The sequence below is a fragment of the Rhinolophus sinicus genome, linkage group LG05, assembly GCF_036562045.2.
Source record: "Rhinolophus sinicus isolate RSC01 linkage group LG05, ASM3656204v1, whole genome shotgun sequence".
NCBI lineage: Eukaryota > Metazoa > Chordata > Mammalia > Chiroptera > Rhinolophidae > Rhinolophus > Rhinolophus sinicus.
The window spans coordinates 156,867,881-156,893,819 of record NC_133755.1 but is presented as its reverse complement, the minus strand read 5'-3'; the positions used below and the strand labels follow the sequence as shown (position 1 = coordinate 156,893,819).

The 25,939-nt window shown below is 36.3% G+C and overlaps 1 long non-coding RNA gene across 1 annotated transcript in view; it reads right to left on the bottom strand.

Annotated features, from left to right (window-relative positions):
• Positions 1 to 11,435: 11,435 nt before the first annotated feature.
• The window catches only part of LOC141571901 (uncharacterized), a 192,967-nt gene continuing 178,463 nt past the window's right edge, over positions 11,436 to 25,939 (bottom strand). Inside the window, exon 3 of the long non-coding RNA XR_012496949.1 lies at positions 11,436 to 11,529. This is a non-coding gene — a long non-coding RNA (uncharacterized LOC141571901). The remainder of the gene's footprint in view (positions 11,530 to 25,939) is intronic.

The window sequence follows — 25,939 nt, the reverse complement described above, 5'->3', positions numbered from 1 at the left end:
CAAGGATTTGGAGGTATTAGAACTCTCCTACACTATGGATGCAAATGTAAAATGGTACAATCAATTTGGGGAACTATTTGAAAATCTTTTAAAAAGTTACACATGACCAATCATAAGATCCAGCCATTCCACTTCTAGGTATTTATCCAAGACAATGAAAGCGTATGTCCTTACAAAGACCTAGGGATGAATACCCATTGCAGCCTTATTTGTAATAGGTAAAACGTGTAAACAACCAACATGTTTATCAAAGGTAAATAGATAAACAAATTGTGGTATGTCTGTATAACAGAATGCTACTCAGCAATCAAGGGAATAAATCACTGATACATACAACATTGACAAAATAATTATGCTGAATGAAAGAAGCCAGACAAAATGATTCCATTCATGTAAAAGTCTAGAAAATATTAATGTATGCTGACAGAAAGAAGATCAATGGTTCAGTGGTTTCCTGGGTTTGGTTGCGGGACAGAGAGATAGAGAGAGAAAGAGAAAGAGAGAGAGATGACCAAAGGGCCCAAGAAAGCTTTTGGGAGTGACGAATATGTTTATCACCTTTATTGTGATGATGGATATATACATAACTCCATGTAAAAAACCATTTACTGTATGTTAATAAGACCTCAATAAAGCTGTTTAAAAATAAAACGAATGGGATTATGTCACTTTCCTGGTTAAAATGCCTCAGAGCCTCCACAGCCTCGGACAGAAGCCAGCTCCCTGGTTTACACTCTTTCTGATGTTACGGTCTTCTGTAATTCCTCCACACATATCTTGTGTTACTACCATGTAGAACAACTTGGAGTTCCCCCAAGAAACCACAATTTGTGAAACCCCTCATTGGGCAAACACTGCTTTTTTTTGGTTTAAAGCTTCTACCTCTGTTACATGTCAGACAGACACCTACTTGGAGACTCAGTTTAAACAACTTTTGCCAAGTTTTCTCCACAATTCACCAAGGAATTAGGCCCTGTCTCTTCTGTAATCCCATAGCACCCTGTTTAAGCTGCTATGATTACACTCTTGATGGGTTGGAATTATTTGTTTATTTTTAATCACTTTTCCATTAGATTGTGAGCTTTTGAGGGCAGCAATTCTGTTTTATTTGACTTTCTTCCCAGCAGGTAGCAGAGTTCAATAAATTTTTGTTAAATAAATGTACTATCTCAAGACCAATAAGGTAAAAACACAAACTGTTTATATAAAATCATGATACACAAGAGCCAACTATTGCTACTGCTCTAAATATGTTGTGAAGGTAAAAATTATCCCAGGAACTATCCAAGCATCTCTGAGAGAAAGGAGAAACAGGTTTACATCATACTTTCCATCAATAAATTATTCCACAAACTCTATCATCTAGATTTATATCTCTCTCTGAGCCCAGTAAGATCATGATGTTCATACATCTCAAGTATCCTAGTCTCACATTATTGAAGTTAAAACAAAGTTATTCAATTATAATATTGCCAGTGTTTGTAAGTAGGAAAAAAAATCGGTAAAACTGCTAATAAGGGAATAAAACTGACTTAAAACCACCTTTCTACTCTAGAAGTAATAGCATAATTAAATTTTAATTCATTTTGTCATATTTTCTTTAGGTAATCTTAAAACAACACAATGCTTTAAAAAATATTTCCTGCTTCCTGGTTTTTCCACTTTGATTTTGTATAATGGTTGCTCTTTCTTAATTAAAAACGCTGCTGAAGGATAAAGGGGTAGTAATACAATCAGGCTAAACTTTTCAAATGTCCTTCTTTATTGCTTTCTACCTTAATGAAAACATTGTCACACTACGCCATGGTGATATAAAGAGCAACATAGCATAACAGTTAGCATTATAGTGTAAATCAAAGAAAATATTTTTTTTGCTCTCTGAAGAGTCTGAAAAAATCTATAATTTTTAAAGTTGGTTTTGGCACAGAAATATCATTCTTATAATAATATTTGCTGTTAATTGTATTATAATTATTTTCACCTATTGAATCATGTGAGCAATGTACCTTCTCTTCAATTGAGCTTGAAAGGCCAAATGACTGGTGACTGGGAAAATTCAGAAGGGACAAAGTTACAAAACCAGCTTCAGAAGAGAGACTCCTAATCCAATTGATTATGCCTCAGAGAGTCTGTGAGTTCCCTTTCCATAGCTGAGCAATCCTTTTCCATAGCTCCGCTTTAAATAGCTATGAAATCCAGACCAGTGGAACTATTCCAATCTGCGGACAGTGTGATTAATTCAGAGAGCTTGGCATGGTAACAAAGTCAAGTGTTTCTCACTGTGAGAAATCCTCAACTTATTTCATGGATAAGGTTGAACAAATCTGGAAGTATAATACATGCTTCCATGGAAATAGCATTAGGGAGTAACGCAAGGGAGGGGCTGGAAAAAACATCATCTTTGCTGGTGGTTTCTCAGAGAGTTTCACAGAGACCTTTGAGGAGGTCTTGAGGTACTGTACCAGCCTGTGAGGGATAAACCCTCCAAGTTCATTACGTTGAGGAGAAGTGACTCTTACGACTCAAGCATCAATGATGACCCAGTTATTCATTATACAATGAGCATCTGTTATATGCAGAGTGCTGCTAGAGATTCAGAGTGGAGAGAGACAGACAAATTTCTGGTCTGAGAGAATGTTTCCCAAAGTTTGATTCTAGGATCATCTATAGCACAGCTGCCTTCGGTGTATGTCAATAACTTGGAAACCATCCAGGTTATCAAATAAGAATTTTGGATGGTTTGGACTGGGAATGTGTAGGGTGACCTTCTTCCCTGAAATATTTATGCATCTCAAAGGGTGAGAACCACTGCTCTTGAACTTTCATTCAATGAAGAAATAAAACAAACTAAGAAGCTACTATGATATACAGCATAATTTGATTTCTGTAACAGGAGAGTTAAGAACTACTATTTAGATTTTTTTAAGGGGGAACTATTTCTGGCAATAAGAATCTGAAAAAATCTAGGAAAGAAGACATGTTGCAATAGACTTTCTGGGAGAATATGACTCATTTCTATGGTTGGCATTTGGAGGAGTCATGCTCTATGTGAAGGTAAAACATGAGTAAAACCAGTGTATGCTCATGAAACACTAAATTTTGATTAGTAATAGTTCTCAACCTTGACATTATAACACTTGGAGAGCTTTCAAAAATGCTGGTGCACAGGCTCAATCCTCAGAATGCTCACTTTGTCTGTTTCTTACAGGGTTTGACATTAGTTTTTTTTTTTTTTTTTTTTAATTAAATTGTATTATTATTACTATCTGAAGTATTTTATTTTTTCAAAAGGAAAATCAAGAAGATGAGCTGTTTGGCAAGAGGAAACATGGGTTTGGTGAGTGAAGAAATGAGTTGCCACTTGACAGGCTGTTAGAATATGCAGGTGGCTAGTCCTGAATGATTAAAAAAAAAAAGCAAGTTGGGGTTCTGGAAAGAAGATGGAGCAGATGTTGATTTGGAAGGGTATTTTTAAAACTTTGAGTATGGACAAGGAAAGAGATGCAGTTAGGATTTAAGAAAGCAGGAGGAGCAACAGACATTGAAATGTTTAAAGTTACAGCAAAAAAACCAAAGCATAACCAAGGGAAGAAAGAGCATCAGCAGAATTCAGGCAATCATTATTATGATCAGCTATAATAGTAACTCTCACTATTAGCTTCACGTTAAGAGTCACCTGGTGTGTGATCATGTTTGAGGACCACTGACTACAGAGAAGTTGAGTAGGATGGAGATAAAGGAAAGTTCTCAGAATTTGGTAATTAGGAGATCACTGGTGATTTTTAAGAGAACAGTTTCAATCTGACATTTGGGGTAGAAATCCAAATAGTAAAGGAGGTAAAGAATGAAAGGTAGTAAAGAAGAAGCATTGATTAAGCCACACTGTTTTAGAAAAACATTTTGAAACAAAACCAAGACTTTTTTTTATACTTCCCCGAAACTACTTTTAGAGAAAATAGCTATATTCAGAAGACAGCATTAAAAAAAATCAAACAAGTCCATGATCCACTTAGTTTCTGTGACCCTAGGGCATGGATACAGCAAGAACTTTGGGACAGTATGTCAAATTTGGGGAATGCCTTTGGGTGAAAATGGTTTCAAAATGTCCTCCATGGTGATTTCTCACTTTCTTCCTTCTGTATAAAGTCTTTTCTCCTTTCCATTTACCTGCTTTATTGCCTTGTTTCTCTCTTACACTGTAAAGCAAAATGATCTAGTAAGCTAGAAGATCTAAGACTGGCGACCAATTTAATTAGAAATATTTTCTACCACGAATTTCGTCCTTGATTGGATCAAACCTTTTCTATTTCAAAGAATTTTTTATTTTGATGGGAAAAAGAGAATGATGTTAAAATTTATCTTTATTTTCTGCAAATATCTGCATAAAATATACATGTGAGGGTTAGTGCCCAAGCATATTTTGATGTACTAGGGTTACATCTACATTTTTTTCTTTTTTTGTTTTGTCCTTTTATGCTTAAATTTAAAACCCAAAAAAGTCAGAAAATAATGATTCTTTAAGTGAAAGTATCATTGCTGTTACATATGTAAGCTTCATGACTATTGATGCTCCTTTTATTTAATGAACATACGGTAGATTCTGAATTTACTTCAAACTGCTGCTTCTCTTCTGGTTTTCCCAGATAATTTTGTTCTTTTCTTTTCTTTCCTTTTCATGCTTTTTCTTTCCTCCTCCCTTTTTCTCCTCCTCTTTCTCCTTCTCCTCCTCCTCCTCCTCTTTCTTCTTCTCCTCTCCTTCTCCTTCTCCCTAACTTTCTGCCACCTTTCACCGAAACACCACACTTGTATTTTTCTCAGTCTCAATTACAGCTTCTGTTTTGACATTCAATGATGAGTATTTGAAGTAAAGGGATTAAGGAAACATGTAAAAACACAACTATCTTTTTTTATTTGAGGAATCTCCATACCTTTTTCCATAGTGGTTGTACCACTTTACATTTCCACCAACCATGTAAAAGGTTCCAACTGCTCCACATCCTATTCAACACTTATTATTATTATAGCCACCCTGACAGGTCTGAAGTCATATTTAATTGTGCTTTTGTTTTGCATTTCAATGATGATTGGTGATTTTGAGCCTTTTTTGTATAACTATTGGCCATCTGTATGTCTTCTTTGGAGAAATGTCTGTTCAAGTAACATGCTCATTTTTTAATCACGTTAATTGTCAAACAAGTGAAAATAGAACTACCATATATAATCCAGCAATGACACTTCTGGATATGCATCCAAAAGAATTGAAATTATGATCACAAAAATCTGTCTTCACTCCTATATTCACTGTAGCACTATTCACAATAGCCAAGATATGGAAATAACCTAAGCACCCATTGATGTGTGAATGGCTGAAGAAAATATGGTGTATATTTACAATGGAATATTATTCAGCCTTACAAAAGAAGCAAGTCTTGCCAAGTGACAACGTGGATAAACCTGGAGAACATTATGCTAAGTGAAGTAAGCCAGCGACAGAAGGACAAACACTGCATGATCCCATTGGATGAGGTATCCAAAATAGTCAAGCTCATAGGAACAGAGAGTAATATGGTTGCCAGGGGCTGGAGGGAGGGGAGCATAGGGAGTTGTTCAACAGGAATAATGTTTCAGTTATACAAGATGAATGACTTCTAGAGATGTACTGCAAAACATTGTGCCTATACTTAGTAATACTGTATTGTGCACTTACAAATTTGTGAAGAGGGTAGAACTCATGTTAACTGTTCTTGCCACAATAACAAAAACAACAAGAAAAATAACATCAACAGAAAGTAGTGAGAAAATTACCACCATAATCTTATCCAAAACTATATTTTAACTTACAGTTTTATGCTAATTTCATTAAAAGTTTGCTGTAGAAATAGAAAATATCTCTTTCCAGACAATATTTTTAGTCTTTATGGCAACACAGTAGAGCCAAGAATGGGATTATAATCCAATTTGATTCTGTCTCTTTATCACTACCTCTCTTCCCCACAATGTAAGTGAGAAAGCACTTATCCTTGGAAGTATGGGGAGCCAGACAAAGTAGGAAGTAGGCATTTGAGAGATGAAACAAATAGATAAAATCAGCACACTTCCTCTAGAATTGCTTCAGTCGCATGAGCATATAAATGCCCTTCATATTTTAGACCAGTCTGAGTTGAAATTTATGTATTTGCAATAAAACATTCTTCTAGAATTGAAGAAAATCAGTGGAATAAGAATCCAGAGACCAAGTGCAGTGTCTGTCACATAGTACACACTCAGGAAATATTAGCTGTATGAATAGGTTTTCAGATTTTCCTTTACTTCTCTATGTAAACTTGGGCAAATCATACCATTTTAATGTTTCTGATTATAAAATAAAATGTTAGTGAACATTTTCTAAGATCACTTCCACTAAACATAATGATATATTTTCTATGAAGATAACAATAAATATTAGCTATTATTAGTAGTATTGGTATTAACATCAATTTCATATTGGAAAGACTATTTCTTTGCATGTTTCTATTTTCCCATTCTTTTTTTCTCATTGTTTCCATGAGCATCAGCATTTTACAGAAAATTATCCATAATAAAAGTAATAAGCGTTATATTTTTGGGGAACTATCTTCACTATATGTTTTTAACACACCACTTTTTATACTGTTAAAAACACAAGATGTTTATTATAAAATGATTTAACAAGACAATTAATATTAAATCACAATAGACATCTTACTGCTTTACTGTGTTCTGAAAACTATAGATAATTTTCTCCATTTCAAATATATTGCAACATGTAACTAATGCGAGTTGTAGAAACATCTACTGCTTATCAGTAGCATTTGCCTTCTAGACTTATTGAAACAGTTTGAATATTTTTTATTATTCTGTACTTTATTTATTTATTTTTTTTGCTTATATAAGATAAAGTTAATTACACTAAAATACTAGAATTACATGTAACTGTTGTGTTGTTATACAACCAAGGTTAAACCTAAAAATTCTACTTCAAAGCTTTTGCATGGAAGTTTAATAATTACGTCTTATTCATGACTTAGGGAAACGAGTTAACAGTTTATGTAGAGAGAGATAATGATGACTTGAATGAGAAGAGTTGAGAAACAGTTTATAGAACTGCAGCCATATTGGAATTTCTACAAACGTCAAACAAATTTGTGTTGGATAATGTTGAGAATGTGTGATGATTTGACAGTTTATAGTAGTTGCTATCAGGTTGAAGTTGGAAAATGGTTAAATTCCCTAATATGGTGGAAGAGGTCATTATTTAAATGAGATAGTAAACCTCACTTCCTAACCTCTTATTGCCTTAAAGATTCCAGGACCTTCTCTATAAGAAGGTGACATCAAATCTTAATATCTGCTCCAATCTTATTTGAACTCTGTCATCATTGTTTTCTTTTAAATGATGACTTTGGTTCACTTCATAAATACTGTAATTTGTGGCATTCAAACAAAGACTGACTCAACCTTCAACAAACTCTGAGCTTTTTCCTTTTGTTTTACAAGAAGGATTCTAAAATAATATTATATTTAGAGAAAAACACTAATAATATTTGTCAGGGAATTAAAGAACTGCAATAAAGAGGCAACTACTATCCCTCTGTGATAAAATTCAGTCAGATGGAAGTTGATTACACATGTAGTATAAAATGGATGTTTAAAAATAATCACTTATCTCCAGATACTTAAAATTTTAGTGTAAAATATTCCCTTGCATCTATCAAAATATCATGAGCAGAGAGATTCAGCAACTATAATGAATGTAGAATATGGTTTTTTAAAGACACAATTCTTTACTTCTTAGCCAAAATAGATCATTAGAAAGAAGCCATGGTTAAATCAAGACCATGGTCATATGGTGTGTTCTTTTCATTGCTTATTCATGAAGAACCTGTTTTCAATTGCTCTAAGTAACAATTTTTTTGGTTATAACATAATGATGTGTTCCATTTGGTGATCTTCTTTTTGTTTTATAGTCTAATTCCTTAAAGGAAAGGCGAGAACATTTAGAAGGCATCGTAGGGTCTAGGTTTCTTAAGTCTTCATTCTTATTTAAAAACAAAAACAAACAAACGAACAAAAAACACTGCTTAACGTTCAAAGACTCTGATGCAACTAATGCAATACCTTTATAAACTATTACCCAACTGAGAAATAATATTAAAACTTTAACAATATTACAGGTTCTTAAGAGATTTGTAAGGAACACCATGACAGAATTGCAGCTGGAAAGGAGGAAAAATCACGTTTAATTTTTTTTGTTTTTTACTTCATTGGCTAATGTAGATTAAGAAGCATTTGCATAATTATTTTTAAAGATAGGCTTATATCAGAGCTCTGAAACAGATGAGAGATCAATTTTGGTGTAATATGTGCTTAAAGGATATCTCATCAGGGCTCCAACTCTAGTAGACGTCCTGTGCCATCTGAAGAACTAACTGAATATAGTTTGCAGGACAAAGGGGCGGAAAACTAACCTATGATGATAGAGTCAGAATAGTGGCTACTTTTTGCTGAGGGCAAAGACTGGGATGGAGCTTGCATAAAGCTTGTGGGTCCAGGCAATGCTGCATAATTTGAATCTGAAAAAGTTACCTGGGTGTGTTCACTTTGTAAAAATTAATGAAACAGTTCACTTAGGACTTGTGTGCTTTGATATATATTTCAATAACAAAGATATGGAGAGACACTCTAAAAGGCAAGTGACCTAAATTCCTTAGAAAATCATCATAAAAAACAAAACAAACAAAACAACCAAATGCAAAGTGCGAATCTTGACTGAATCTTGGATTAGAGGGAAAATAGCTATAAAAGTCTATTGGGGACAATTGGAGATATGTGAATATGGAATGGACAGTAGATTTATATTAAATCATAAAATTGTTAATTTTCTTAGGTATGATAAGGGTATTGTTGTTATATGGTTCTTAGGAAATTTTCACTGTTGTACTTGGAGATAAAGTGTCAGGATGTCTGCAATTTACTTTCAAACAGTTCACACAAAACTACATGAGTGTGTATGTTTGTGTATGTGTGAGAGTGTGAGTGTGTGAGTATGTGATAATGTGTAAATATATGTGTGAGTGAGTATGAGTGTGAGTGAACAAATAACAAATGAGAAGAATTTTAACAATTTCTAAATCCCAGTGTAGAGTATACTATAATTTTCTTTCAAAAACATATGTATTTTTAAAAATTTCCCAAATAAAAATGGGACTTAAAAAAAAAAGTAAGGAAGAAAAGGGGAAACAATGACCACTTGTCCCAAATTTTAAGTCTTAAGATTCCTACTGAACTGTTCTGAGGACCAAGATGAAACTATGAGTGCTGTAGAAGAATGTGGAAATAATAGGCCATACACACGGGATGAGTTACATTCTTATAAACAAAGCTCCTGAACATTCACTGTCCTAAATTTTATTTTTATATGGCACACATTTAGAAAATTTAGGAGTGCCTTGGAAAGTTGTAACAGCTGGTCTGCGAGTGTTCAGCCCCAGGGCTGGGGGTGGTTGAATGTCTGAGGAATTCCGCAGCCTCTGAGAGAAGCATGTTTCAGAAAAAGGCCCCAAACTGCCTAGGAGCCCACAGTGTGAGAAACAAGCCACTGGACGGGCCCTGACAGATGTTATGAAAGGGTGGTGTTAAGTGCCTTTTTCAGGATATTAAACCAGCATCCTAACTGGCAAAAAAATGAATTGTCACTGACATTATGTCGGCCCATTGGAGACCGTCTCTGCTACTTTCCGTGATCTGGGAACCATTATACACGGGAGATCGATATGCTCCCGGGCAGGAATTTAAATAATGATTTCTAATAAAACCTGTTTTCAACTGTTTGAGCCAGAGGATGGAAACAAGTCACAAAACATAATGTGTTTAAACTTGTTCTCCCTCTCTTTCTCTCTTTTTTAAAGACCTGAATAATGGAAGAGAGATTTGGTGATAAGGAACAAAAAAGGCCTTTCGGTCCTGGCCAATCTGCTTAGCTAATGGCTGTAAACTGACACCCCTAATGAAATAAAAATGTCTCAGTTCAAGTGCATAGCTGCACAATTGTTAACAACCCTGAACTCTGGCTGCCATCCTGGTGATGGGTACTAAGTAATGCACTGACAATTTCCCATGACTTCCTTCCTCTCAGCCCCGGCCCATTGAAAAGCAAATAAAGAATCCTGCACAAAATTAAAGGATGGTAACATCAGGGATTTAGGCCAGGGGAATAGTGGGGTTTATCATTTTTATCTCTCTTCTCTACTTGTGAAAATAGGCTGCTTACTTTTCATGTGGAGTCCTAAGGCCTCTGATGGGTAATTGTTCGGCTGTGAGCTTGTGAAAAAGGTGCAGGTGAGATAGAGACATAGAGGAGGTAGCCTTGAAGCTGTCACAGACCCCCATTCACCCCTGGCCTTATGTTGCCAAACCCCTCTGAGCTCTGTGGTGCAGACGGCAGGCCGAGGAAAAGCCCTGTCCAAATGTGCTAAGACTGGATGGCTGTGGTTAAAATGGTTTCCCCCGGCTTCCCTCACTGTTTGCAGTTGTCTGATTTCAATCAGTGGCAGTTCCCTCCACATGTCCAGCCATCAATCTTCTGCTGCCCCTGGATGAGTGTGTCACAGCACGGGGCATGTTCCAGTTAAAAAATAGCCTTTGCCGCAGCTTTCCCTCCACAGCCACTGATAAGTATGCCTTTGATATTTTTATTAAAAAAGAAAGAAAACACATTGGGAAATATGTTTCATTTCTTATGGCACAGACCAAAGTCCCTGAGGTTGGGGAGGATTGAGGTCTGCTGAGAGGGAAAGGAGGGAGGGGTGCTGAGTTCTACCTTTGAAATTCCAGAGGCTGGCCAGGTGGAAAGGCCCACTCCTACACAACTGACTCTCTACCCTATCTATAAGGGTGCTCCCATTACAAAGACGTGCCTCAGCATTTTTTGCAAGCAGCAAACCGACATCACAATTCTCCTCCGACAAGGAACACACCATTGAGGGAGAAACATGGTTTTGAAAGATAGAATTTGAAAACAAATTATGGTCCTCTCTGCCATTAGTTGTTTGTCTTACCCACTGGTGGTTTTGGTAGCACCTTTGATAGACTAGCTGTACCTCCTGTTTCACAGCACACTCAGCGTCAGGAAGGCAAGCATAGTGTGGGAGGTGGGGAAGTGTCACTTCTCAGCAGAGCTCTCCTGGCGGGGCTCCTAGAGATGCCTGCCCAGTTAGTCAGCTCCAGGAGACAACACAGTAAACATTCCGTATCCAGGTTCCCGGTGCTTATTTTAAAGCAGGCTGTTCCGATCTACTTATTATCAGGGGTCCACTTACCTTCTTAGCAGAATCATTAGAGAGCCCTCTGGAGGTGCAGTGACATAGCCACCTGGCCTCTCCACCTCTCCAGCCCTTTGTTCATCTGTAGGGTTGAGCGGCTGGCTTGGGTAAGGTTTACTTCAATTAATTTTTTGAAATGAAGTCAGTTGTCCATTGTTGGGAGGGACTTCCAAGGTATTCAGCCTCATACCTGGCAACAGAAGAATGGAATTTAAGGTAAAAGAGGACCTCTGCGTATCCCACCTTCTCACGCCTAATATTTTTGGGGGAGTTACAAAATCATGGGTTTTCTAGTAAGGGCTCACGAGTCTAAGAATATGTAGGAACATTGGAGGAGGGAAAGGAGGGTTTCTAAATGGACTGCTGTGGTAATTTGAGCTGAACAAAGCTGTGGGTCAGGAAGAAATTCTATTTTGGAAAATCTTAAAATTAGAAATAACAACAAAGAACCCAGAATTTGAGGAAACTTCCAGGCCTTGTTCTAGGCATCTAGTATTGAATATGCTCAGAATAAGGGTTCAAGGACGTGATAAGCCTTTTGCCCCGTGCAAGACTACAGACAAAATTTACAGAAGGCGGTATCCCCATTTTAGAGAACTGATTCATGTTAGAAAGGGGGAAGGGGAGTCATAACAGTTCCAAAAGGACATGAAGGAAGCAATTTCTTCATTAGATACAGTTTTAAACCACTTAAACAATTTGTCCATCTGGTTAAGCCTTTCAGCATGGACTGACTGAATTCAGTGCCTTCTCCCACTTGCTGACTTGACATAGTTCATAAAGTTTTACTAGTTCTGAAATTTTAAATTATTGAATGAACACAAAGTCTGTTTTTGTTGGTACCTCTGATTATGACCTGTATGTTTAGGACATGAAGACTAGAACAGAAAAGAAAAATTATTCACCCCACAAATAATTTTGGAGAAGCTGCCATGTGTTAGGTACTGTGCTTGGAGGTAGGGATACAGCAGAGAGGAAGATAAAGTACTTCATGGAGTTTATATGCTAGAGGAAGAAACATACAAAAAAATAATTAAATGGAAAAATGAAAGATATAATATCAGATAACAATCCAGGTGATTAGGGGTAGGCTTTCTGAAAAGACTTTTTGGAATAAAGAACTGAATGATCAGAAGAAGTGAGCTAGAGAAGCATCTGGGAGAAGAATGTCCCATGCAAAGAAACCAGACTGCATGTCTGAAAAAGAAAGCAAACCTGTGGTAGGGTAGCCATCCATCCTGTTTCCCCAGAATGGAGGGGGTTCTCGGGACATGGAATTTCAGTGGTAACACAAGGAAAGTCCTGGACAAACTAGGAAAAGTAGCCCCCTTGTGTGTTTCTGAACACCCCAAATGAGAGGCTGTGATAGAAGATGAGTTTGGAGAGTAGATGGGACTGAGATCCTGTGGGCTACTGGGGGCCATGGTTTAGAGTTATTTTATTCTGCTTTTGATGAAAGGCTTTTGTAGGATATTTGTAGGCCTCGGGCTCCTATTCTACAAAAGGTTCCTATTGCATAATGTCAATGACACTTGAATGATTTAGTATTTAGTATTGAATGGATATCAGGCTACATTAGTAATGTTCTTACGGGAATTTTGGAAAGTGAAAAATATGGCAGATTTAGAGATAGAATAATCAGGCTTTGTAGTTGGCTAAAGTTGCTACACAGGCTTCAGTGATGGAATGGGAGAAGGCAGGAAGATGGCTTTGGAATGAAGACTTTAATATTGCAGACCTTAATTTCTCAGTGGAATCAAGAAAGGAAAGATTCGTTTTTTAGGGTAATAAAGTTTATTTGTGGGAAATTATGGGGTTTGACTCATTGTAGAAACTTTGTGAGAGTTTGATAATGAAGGGGGTTGCATTATTAAATTTTATAAGGTAGCAGGAAACATCATCACGTGATGTTGGCATTGCGTTACTTGGGCTATTCTGTAACCCAATGCTCATTGTACAACCCTTTCTCATGAACTCAGGTAAAATTAGAACAGAGCATAAATCCAGATAGAAAATAGAATGGAAGGTAACAATTGAAGATACTGTACAATGTTACCTTGGGGGAATATTCATGTCTGTATTGACCCCTATCAGAAGATTCTGGAGATAACATTAAATAGGCATTCATAAAAGGCTTTGGGAACTGAAATGATGGTTTCATTGGTTCCCTGTAGCTACATGGTAGCCAATGACTAGGGAAATAGCCTCACAATGATGCTTAAGGGACACCTCTGACCTTTGCTAAATTTGTCTCTCAAGGGAGACAGAACCACCTTTAGTTTAATGCTGATTGTTAGTTCACACTCCTATCACCTTATAAACAAATGCAGGAACTTTCCTCCTTATTGGTCTTCTTAATACCATTCTTGTCCTCATGGAATCTATTCTCAGCAGAATAGTCAGAGTGATCTTTAAAAAACAAATAAGTTCCTATTACACTCTGCTTAGAAGTCTGCCAATAGCTTCCCATTACAGTAAGAATAAAATCCAAGCTCTTTTGCATGGCCTACAATGCCCTACCTCATCTGGCCTCTGCCTTCCTCTCCAGGCTCATTTTATAGCCCTCTCCTCTTGCCTCAGTCCGCTCCACCCACAAAGGACTTCTTGCTCTTCCTGAAACACTCCAGTTTGTTTCTATATTAAGGCCTATACTGAGCAGTCCCACTTCCTGGAACACTCTTCTTCCCATCTTTGCTGGAGTTATTCTTTCATATGAAGTAGGTACCTACTTAAATGTCACTTACTTGTACTTAAATGTCTCCAATATCTAAAATAGCCACTGCCACCCTGTCATTTTCTATTACCTTAGTCTGTTTTATTTTCTTCATAGCTTTCAGTAGCCATCCATTTCATTTATTCAATCAGAACAATAAGAAATTCGGGACAGCTCTGAGACGCTCTGGCCACCTTTGTTCTTTTCACGTAGGAATGTTTATTCTCCTACAGGGCAGTTGAGCTCAACTTGTCCAAGAAGTTCACTCTCCCCTTTCCTCTGGTGTTGATGAATATGCTTTGGATTCATGTCTTCTTACATAGTGGTGGTAAGATCTGAGTCTTGGGATTGGTCTTTAGGGTTGAAGTGGACAAAGCTCATTATGGCCTACTTTGGTTTGAAGCAACCTGGGCCTGTCTATTCGAAGAAGGAAAGGACTCCCGTGCATTACCCTTCCTAACTCACTGATATTCTGCAGTAGATCATTAGGCTAGCTAATAATCAAAAGCACTAATCACTGCTTTTGCTAATCAGTGTCTTACACATAATCTCTCTCAGCGACCTCCCACAGAGGGGTTATTGGTCTGGCAGATGATTCAGACATTCCTAGGTTTTCTGTCCAACAAAATATATCTTCAGAATATTCCATTTATTATTCTCAACATTTAGGCTTGCCAGAAATGCCTGGAATACTATTAATGACATCAAAATAATTTTTTTTAAAGACTTTATTGGGGAAGGGGAAAAGGACTTTATTGGGGAACAGTGTGCACTTCCAGGACTTTTCTCCAAGTCAAGTTGTTATCCTTTCAATCTTAGTTGTGGAGAGTTCTGTTCGGCGTCAAGTTGTTCTTTCAGTCTTAGTTGTGGAGGGCACAGCTCAGCTCCAGGTCCAGTTGTCGTTGCTAGTTGCAGGGGGCACAGCCCACCATCCCTTGCGGGAGTCGAACCGGCAACCTTGTGGTTGAAAGGACGCATTCCAACCAACTGAGCCATCCGGGAGCTCAGCGGCAGCTCTGCTCAAGGTGCTGTGTTCAATTTTAGTTGCAGGGGGCACTGCCCACCATCCCTTGCGGGACTTGAGGCATTGAACTGGCAACCTTGTGGTTGAGAGCCCACTGGCCCATGTGGGAATCGAACTGGCAGCCTTCGGAGTTAGGAGCACGGAGTTCTAACTGCCTGAGCCACCAGGCCGGCCCCCAAAATAATTTTTTTTAACCAGAACAAAAGGAAAACTATATCTTAAAACACTTAAGACAATGATACCATTTTCATCTTGCTTGCAGCTAATCCTCCCAGTGTTGAAATGGCCAATGGCATGCTGATGGCTAAAACACAAATAAACATCTCCACCATGCAATGCAAAAAGTTTTACATATGTTTCTTTAAAGTTGGAAGTTTATATTAAATAAACTACAAACTAAGGTAAGTTTACCACCTGTTTAATTTCTGTGGTAAAACTCTCTTTCCCTGAATTATATTAATCTGGTTAGATTTGTGGTAGGCAAATTTAATAAGAAACACTTTGCATATTTCTGTAAGACGTTTTTCAGTTTTTGTGTTTATTTACCATGCAAACTATTTTTGTACAAGTTTCAAACCAAATAATTAAGTGGCTATGAATTTGAGCTATCTGGTAACTTAGTGCATGGCTTCATTCCTAAACATCTATTTCTCAGTTTGATTTGATGGACTTTGAATCTTTTATATTAGAAATTTTGAAATTCATTCTCAATTAAGAGTATAAAACATAGTATTTTAATTTTTTGTATCTTCTCTGTTCATGTCTGTTTCTTCCAAGCCTGCCTCTTTATTAATACATTCAGAATTATTAGAGAAAAAGAAGGGGGGAGAGAGAGATTTTTAGTCATTTCCCTTCCAGCTCCTTCTTAGTAACTCTTTCTTGCCCCCTGATAGCTTGTCTTGATTCTAGGGGTCAACCTTCCTTTTTCTCCCTCAAATAGTCCTTCATTTTATGTTCTCCTCAAAATCTTTTAATATGTAAGAGGATGAAACACCGCATTGGAGAAAGTAGAATGTGGTGATTAAAAGCCTGCCCTCTAAAGACAAACTACCTGGGTTTGAATTCCCAATCGACTACGTAGTAGTCGTGTGAAGTTGGGAACTTTGTTCCAGCTCTCAGTTCCTTCCTCTATAAAATGGGAAGAATACCAGTGCTCATCTTATACACACTGTTATTTAATGACGGTATTTTAATGCACTAACAGTGCCTGGCATTTAGTAAGCACCCAATAAGCATTTGCTCTTACTATAATCTCCCTTCTAAATCCTGAGTCATGTGTATCATTAGTCAAAAATACTACACAAGACAACCCTGGGCCACACTCGGGCTCCCATGTATGACCTATGCTCCTTGCACCAACGTGTTTCTTTGTTCAAATCAGGTTAAAATCAACCTGTGGACAGCTTGGAAGAAGAAAACTAATCATAGGAATATCTACAGTGTGTCTGGAGGAGGGGGAGGGTCATGCACACCCATTTATCGTGAAGATGAGAAAGGAAGAGTGAATTCAGAACTAACTTTGTGGCTGCAAGCCTTGGATTTCATTTAGAGCTGTCTCAGGCAGCTGCCTCCCCTCCCCCCGCTACCCCAAATGAGTTCCTCCTAAGACATAGCTCAAGCCCAGCAGCCAAGACCAATTAAGACATACACTCAGGACAATTATTCTCAATTGAGGAACTCTTGGGTGAGGTTAGCTGCCCAGAATTTAACATCACCACTGGGCCTCCGTCTTTTTCTTTTTAGGTAAAGTGTTATGTAAATTTGTAATTATTAATTTTTACTTATATTTGTGAAAAACAAGATTTTTTCATGAATAACAGTTAAACTTATCAGTTTCTATGAACATTTATTTCAGCATGTAGATTTCTAAGAAATATGGAATTTATATTTATTATATATGTGTACTATATTATTAAATATTTATTAAATTATACTCTTTTATCTAAGGATTTTTGTCTAATACAGTAAGAGAGTTTAGGCATATCGTCAGTACTACACAATTTTTACATTAAAGATATTGATCAAATTCTGTTTTATTTCATATATATTGTTTTTTTATTACAGTATGTAGAAGTCATGCAAAGCCAGTGTGCTTATCAGGGAGTCACTTTTTAATAAAAGAGCGATTCTTTACAGGTAGGATACCTGATGATAACAATAGAAGTAAGATAAACCTAAGACCTATCTGATTTTGAAGTACAACTTTGCTTGCATTGGCCGTAGAAAAGTCTGCTTAATGGCCAAAAGCCAGATGTGTAAATTGTAAATCTTGCTTTTCAGTAAGGAGCACTGTTTCTACACAGTCTCTTTTCATTCTCAGACTCTAAAAAGCCACACTGTCCATTGTCACAAAGTCATTGGAGGTGAAGTGACCATGAGTATCCAAAATTGCTCAAGCCTTTTATGGCACAGAGAGTTGCCGATATTTCCATCTGGCTCTAGCATCACAGGAAAATAACCACTGGTCTGGCATTATACCATCTACCAAAGGCAAGTTTACCTCCTAGGAATTCAAGGTTGTGCAATGTTCTTTCTGAAAGGAATGATGTCACCTTGCTATATTTTAGTTAACAGAAAACTATTGAGTGCATATTTTGAAAATCAGAGCTATATCTGAGGAAACACATCAAAGGAATTCAGAATAGTGGGAAGATTATCTGACATTTTTAAGAAAATCTCATAAATGCTTGCAGTCTTAACATAACATAACATAAAACATAAAAACATAACATAACATAAAACATAAAAACAAACATGAAAACAATATAACAAAAAATAAAAATTTTATTTTTTATTTTTATTTTTATTTTTTCAGTTTCTTTTAAACAGTGATAATTATTGTATAGAAATCTAAGTTTGAGTTTTAATGATGCAATAAGAGAATAAATTTTAAAATAAAGTACATGTATGAAAGTATAATTTAATTAAACATATTTAAAATCTCATATATATCATATTCATCAGTCAAAATAATTGGAAAATGTTTTGAATTTTCAAAAAAGATCCCTAAGTCAATAATAAATCTGGAAAACTTAAATATCTTAGAATCAGTCATGACTGGATGGGTTGCAAGAGATGAAACCTCAATTCAAATTAGTTCAAGCAAAAAAGAGTATTTATTGGGTCACATAACAATAACAGACTGGTTTTAAGCATAGTTAGATAGGTACTCAAGAGATGGCATGAGGAATTGTCTTCTCTCCCTCCATTTCTGCACTCTTAGGCAAACTTTTTCCTATGTGAAGGAAAAAACCTTCAAGGAGCACGAGGTTTACAGGATTTGTATGGCTTGAAATCTGGAAAGAAGAAAGATCATATCCGCTTACTCTATAATAATCTCCCCAAAGAGCTCTGCTTGATACTGCTTGGGTCATGTGCCTAAACTGGGCTAAGTACTTTGCCTTAAGGGATAACATTGTGTGCCTACCCTTATATTCAGGAAGTACGGTAATGAAATTGATGGCCCCATCATAATCACAGTATGAGGGAGAGGAAGCAAGACAGAAAAAATTAAAAAAAAATAAAACCAGATGTTTGCCACAATGCAGTAAATAGTTACTCTGTAGAGGTGATATAACTTTACTAGAGGTTGTTGATCGGAGTCACTCAAGAAGCATTTATTGACTTCTGGTATAGACATGGAAATTCATATCCAGAATTCTTTTATTCTTGGGTACTACCAAAAGGAATATAAGCAAAGTTAAAAACAAAAGTACAAATTCCATTTTTAACACTTGGCATTACAATATTTCTAAAGGTTTCCAAAAGCAGTAGAGTGCATACAGAAGCTGCAAGGACAGCAGAGAATAAGAACACGATGGTGGCAGATTTTTGAAGGCATAATCAAAATGTACTTTGTGAAGGGGAGAGTTAGACATGAGGATCAAAATACTTGTCTGTATCTTCAAAGGGGGGTGTAGAAACAGGAGTGAGCTAGTTGAAGGTAGAAGACATCATCCCTTACCCCTAACCAAATAGAATTATTAAATCAGAAAAAGAGAAGGATTTACAAAAAGAAAAAAACAAAAACAGAATCATACAGAAAGCCATATTTGCATGAAGCTACCTAGATTTGTGATAACTGAGGGTAAGATAGAGTCTGTTACCAAGAAAACAAAAACAGGCTACTCTAGATTAATACCTTGTCCGTCCCCCACTAATAAGAATCTCTAATTGTAACAGGTCCACACTCAATTCATACAATAATAAACCATAAGGAGAAATTAGCACACATCTATGCAGAGAAGCCATAACAATAAAGAAGGAAACAAGCAGCAAAAGTTATTAACCAAACTGCTTACCATGTTAAAAAAGAAAAATGTCACCATGAAACAGACTGAATTTTAAACAAATATTTTGCTATACAAAATTTTTAACTGAATGTACAATGGCTTCTGGGGATGAAGACCACAAAACAGGAGAGCAAAAGCTTAGGGAAGAGGTGAAGAGAATATTGTCGTAGGGAAAACTGCATAACTCAATAAGGAAAAAGGAAAAATAAAAGCACAAAAAAATGAGGAAAGATATAGAAGGAATTCAAAAGGGAATAAATGTTGAGGGGAAAAATAATCAGTGGACACAGATGAAAGAAATGACAAAAATAAACAGACACAATTGAGATAAATAATTAAAAAGAATTAGAGAGAAAATAGCAATAGAAAATAGGAAATGGCGACACACCATATGCAGAAGGAGTCTATGAAAGGGAAAATAGAATAGATAAAATATTTATATATCCAATTGAAGAAAACGTTCCTAAAATAAAAAGCACTTGGGTCTAATAAAAAGCACTCAGGTCATGTGTTACAGATATTCAACACCTGAACATTTTTAGTAAAGTTATTGGACTTAAAAAATAAAGAAATCCTTTGAGCAGTTGGGAAAAGATATCACTTATATGGGATAAAACAATCAGTTTTCCCTCATATATCCTTACAGCAATATTTAATGTCAGAAGTCAAGTGCTTTATATTTGGAATTGAACCATGAAAATAGAGAATATATCTTATTTTCAAGTATCCACAAAACTTTTATAGATATCAATCATACTTGGCAAGAAAGAATATCTCAGTATACTCCAGAGTAAAATTAATACATAAAATATCATCTGATCACAATTCATTGAAACAAAATTAACAAAAGCAACAAAATGCCCCCAGTTCCTAGAAGTTAGAAAATTCTTAACAACAACTTGCTAAAAAATGTAATCTCAAATTATAAAATGTCTAAAAATGCTGATAATTAAAACACTCCATATTAAAACTAACAAGATATAATGAACATAATTTTCAGAGAAAATATTGTAGTCTTAAATATTTTATCAATAAACAGCAAAGGTTACAAACAGAATATGCATATATCTAAAATGTAAGAAAAGAAATAAAAATATTAAAAAGGAATTAATAAAGATGATGTTAATTAGAAAATAAATAAACCAATAAATAAATAAATGAAAGCAATAAAAACATTCAAAACTGTTTGTTGTTGGAAAAAATAGATTAAAACACTCACTGACCTGGTTTTTTTTAAGTTCAGAAATAAAGGAAATTAAGAGAATTATAAGAGAGTGTTTTGCTCAATTCAATACCAATAAATGAAAACATCTGAACAAAAAGAGCATTTTTATTGAAAAATATAGTTTACCAAAACTGACTCCTGGAAAAAAAAAAAAAGAAAAATCTATACAAGAAATAGAGAAAATTGTCAAAGAACTTCCTCTCTAAAAAGCACCAGATGAAAATAGTTAACAGAGAGTTTCCACCGAACTTTGGGAAGATAATGTTACTTAATTACTTTCAGAGGATAAATAAACAAGAAAAACTTCCCAATCTTTTCCAGAAAACATAAGCCACCTTGATTCCAAAGCCTAATAAGGATTGTCACTATATTATTTAGCTTCTGTGATGCATAATAAATTACCATAAACTTAGCAGCCTAAAACAACACACATTTATGATCTCGTATTTTCTATGAGTCAGGAGTCCAAGTATGGCTTAACTGGATCTTCTGCCATAAACATATCAGCTGGGATGCCTTCTCATCTGGATGCCTGATTAGAGAAAAATCTGGTTTTGAGCTCACTTAGGTGGTTAGTAGAATTCATTTATTTGTGGTGGTAGAATTCATGCCAGTTTAATTTTTTCAAAGACACCAATGAAGTGAGAGACTCAAGAGAAAGTTTGCTAGCCAAATGGAGATGTATATAAGGTAAGGTAAATATGGAAGTTTTGTCCCATAACCTTTGCCATATTCCATTCGTCAGAAGCAAGTCATGGAGCCAATATGTACTCAAAGGAAGTCGATTGTACAAGGGCATAAACACTACAATGTCACCTTAAAGTCTGCCTGCCACAGATCCTGAAGAAAACTATATGGACCTGTTATTTATGAATATGAACACAAACCTTTTGAATAAAATATTGGCAAAAAGAATATAGCAACACCTTAAAAAACAGAATGCTATAATCTAGTGTAGATAACTGTGAAATGCAAGGATGGTTCAATGTTGCAAATCTATTATTATAATCCATTGTATTCATAGGTCTAAAAGAAAAAAAATATGAACATTTCCATAGATGCTAAAAAGGCATTCAACACAATTCAATATCTATTCTTGCTTAAAAAAAAAAAAAAAAACAAAAAAAAAAAAAAAAACCTATGTAAGTACTTAATTAACACTTAATAAAATGACTCCTTAACATAATAAAATATATCTTATCTCAATAGCCAGCTACATGATTTCCTCTAAATTAGGAACAAGAAAAATACCCAGTATCACTACTGTTATTAAAAATTGTGTTTAGGTTCCAGCCAATGCAATTACAATAAAGCGGGGGGTGGGAGAGAGGAATATAGAGACATAAAAATTATAAAGTTAGGAGTAAAATTATTATCTTTTATAAGTGGTTTAAATATGTACCTGGAACATCTAAGAAGATCCATTAAAAGCTATTACAAACAGTAATAGAATCCAGTTAGTAAAGAGAGTAGAATATAAATATAAACCAAGACTTAGTTCAACTATGTAAATAAAATAAATATAACCCTTTTCTGTTGTTCTTGTGATGAGAGACTCAAGCTACCAATGTTCCACCCTCTCAAGACACCAGCCCGTCAATCTTACTCAACGACTAAAATCTTTAGTGTGATCCCCACACTTGTATCTGCCATAATGCTGCATGTACATGGTCATTGTTTATGACACCATATCTCGGTTCTCTCAAACCAAGACCTGCAATTCGGTTCCCTGGGAAAGATATTCCTGATTATATTCAGCACATTCTCTGCATGCCCCTAGTACTTATGGCAGGAGTCCTTCTTTCCCTAATTTGTGTTTCCTTCTATGTTGTGGTTTAAGTAAGAGTTAAGTAGCATATGTTTTGTTTGTCCAAAGAAAGATTTGAGAACCTTGTCTTTTCTGTGCACCCCACCCATAGTACCTACCTGGGATAGTCCATGCCCAAGTATTCAATAAATGCTTCTTTTAATTTTTAAATAAATTTTCAATATAGGGAACATATTTCCATGGTTCAGACAATACAACAGATAAAATGATATATAGGGAAGAGTCTTTCTCCCATCCTATTCCCTTTCTTCTCAGTTCCCATCACTTCACAGGTAACCCCCATTGTTATTTTCTTATTTATCTTTCCAGAAAAACTTTATTCCTGTGTAAGCCAATACAGTTATAGGTTTACTTTTTTCTTATCCTTTTTATCTTTTTTTATACTTTTTAAGTGGTAATATACTCTCTGAATGATGTTTTATACCTCAACAGTATATTTTAAATATTTTTGCATGAATATGTAGAGGGCTTTCTCAATTTTTAAATTGCACATTTCATTATAAGGATAGATTATCATTCATTTAACCAGTACTAGATAGTCATGTCGATTCCAATCTTTTGCTGTTACAAATAGTGCTTTCCAATTGACACATTAGACAGATACAGATTTACATTAAAATTATACATACAGAAATTCATTTGCAATGAAATTACATATTGATAGCCTAGAACTACCCCAATCCTCTAAGGTAACTTCTTCATATTTATGCCATAACTCATGATGAGTTCCTGGAAAAAAATCTCATTAAAGGTCATCTCCCATATTCCCTGCCCCTACTTACACTGTGATTGCAATAGGAAGCCAATCATTTCCAACGAGAACAGGACTCACTCAAGGGAAGGATGAGCCTTACGCCCTTAATTCAGGATTGTGAAAATAGAAAGGGTGCCTGATTTCATCTCTTCCTATAATAACGCCTTCATTGAGTATGATAGTCTTGAAGACATAGGCAGTTGTTTTATGTGCACTTGAGGCAGTCAAAATCACTACAGTTGCAGGCCATATATTACCACCGTGGGTAAGAACTTGGATTTTGAAATCAGACTATTGCCTGTGACTTTGGGCAACTTACTAATTGATTGGCCTCTGTAACATAACAGTTCCAACTCAATGTCTGATGAGTAGTAACATCATATAAGCATTTGCTACTATTACACTTTTCAGTAAATGTTAGTAAATATGCACTCATCATTCATAATAAAAGCAAACTGCTCACATTCTGCCTGCAGCCCCATGGAAGACACAGTTGAGGTGGAGATGCTTGGAGTTTGCTCACACTGATTGATGCCTGCCGCTGTCAGACTTGATTAAATCCTACAGAACTGTTTGGTCCTGTTCACCCACCAGAAAGTGACATTTACACCAGTGGATTTGTATCACCTCCATTTTTATATGTAGGCATAGGCTGAGGCTTGCATTTATGAATTGCCCTAGACACTTGATTGGTTATATACACACACGGTGATCTGCAACTGTACTTGCTTCACTGTAATCTTCTCTACAAAATGAACACCTAAGGCATGGAACTACTTCAGCATAGAGATTGATAAAGCAACAAAGTCACGAGGAACTATTAAAACCGAATTGAAGCTATGGTTTAAAATAATAACAACCACAGAATTCCAGCAAAAGAAAAAAAGAAAGAAAATCCTTCATTGTACTGTACAAGGTCTATTGCAACCCGCCTCCCCACCCACCGCCAAATCACAAATAACGTGAAATCAATGATTTGACTAACGGTTCCTGAGAAGCTAGAGCTAAAATTAGAGACGAGACTGAGGTCACTGTTGCTGGCAAAGATTACATGTTAATACTCATTCATGTCATGGACTGGTTACTACCCATCAATTTAATGGTAGGTAGATGGCATCTGTCCTGAATCTAACGATTTTTATAATTATTTGTTTTCATCAGAACCTCTTAGGAAACAAATCATCCTTGACCCCAAACTAAATGCAGCTCCTCAAATACAAATATGATATGTTAACTTTCCAAATATTATACTTTGAAAACTGGCGCTGAAACATAAAAGACAGCTTAACAGCAATGGATGAAAGACTGAATCAAGGTCTAATACATAGGATTCTAACACACAGAGTTTTCCCTTTCTATAATTTCTAAACTAAAATTTGTATAAAGAAAATAAAAATGTCCCCCACCCCACGTTCGGTTGTCTATTGTCATCTTAAAACCATCTTCACACCCTTCTTTGTTCTTTCCTCTACTGGAGGAGTTGAAGGCCTGAACACCATGCTTCCTGGATGCCCTTGCCACCGGGTTTCAGTTTCAGGTCTGAGAATCAGAGGCCCGTGTGTGAGATTTGCCTGGTGGGAGAGAGGAAAGGCCATTGCTGCTCCGATAGTGACAGGAAAACATGTGGGGCTCAGCACAGGGCCAGAAGACAACATGATGATTTTGCCAGCATTTCCTGGAAACCACCTACTTGAGGGCTATTGGCAATCAGCTGTGGCTCCCTGACAATCCTGCCCTTCCCGATTTCCTAACCATTAGCAGCAGCTTTCTTGACCTTGGTGCAGTCTGCTCTTACAATGATTTTGTTAGTCTCTGATCCACTCTATCAAATCCCTTCCTGCTTGAACATCCTAGAGAAGTGTATATTTTCCCCTCCAAAGCCTCACTGATCCAACATTTGGAACCAAAAGTAAAAGCCAGTGTAGTCTGTTCCTGACTTTGAACTTCGGTAGACATTTCTAGACTCTGCTCGGTCATCAGCTTCTAGTCAGGCACGGACTTGCACACAATAGGTGGCCAATGGAATGGGGACATCAGCCAGGAGCACCCCTCGGCCTGGCCCTTAGGAACGTCCTAAAGGTGATTCTTTTTTCTTTCCCCACCAACCAGCTGAATGAAACCAGTTCTTGGAGGAGGGCAGAACCCTTGACGGTGAAGATATGAGTTCCTGAGCAACTCTAAAGTAGAGTCCCTCTATTCTGCCTCCCCACACCTATGCAAACTCCCCTGGAAGGGGAAAAGAAACATTTCATTGTGTTGGGATTGTTATAGCAGTTAGCCTTCTCCAATTACTGCACCGTCTTTGAAAGCAAGAACTATATTCTACAACTTCTGTTTTTCCCATGGAGTCAAACATGTATCTGTGGAGAGACTAGACAGTCAATAATGCTTATTTTATGAATGAAGGAAACAAAAGATGGGTAAACACATTTACTAACTTAATAATTGGGTGATCCCTGGAGGAGATTCGCTCTAACATACAGTAGTGATCATTATGTCACATGTCTTAGAATGAGAAAAATCTACTAGCCTTCCAGACTGTTGCTGATGTCATGGCTGAGGGCAAAAAGTCGTGAATATACCATCAAGATGAAAAGCATAGATGCTGGGTTCAAACCTACTCTGCCACTTACTAACTGCTTTTCTTCAAAAACATATTTAAACTTTCCAGGTTTCAGTTTCTTCGTCCATCCATTTCATCTGGAGATGATAATCACAGTGCAACCATGGAGTAGGATTCTTGGGTGGGTTCCATGGCTTCACA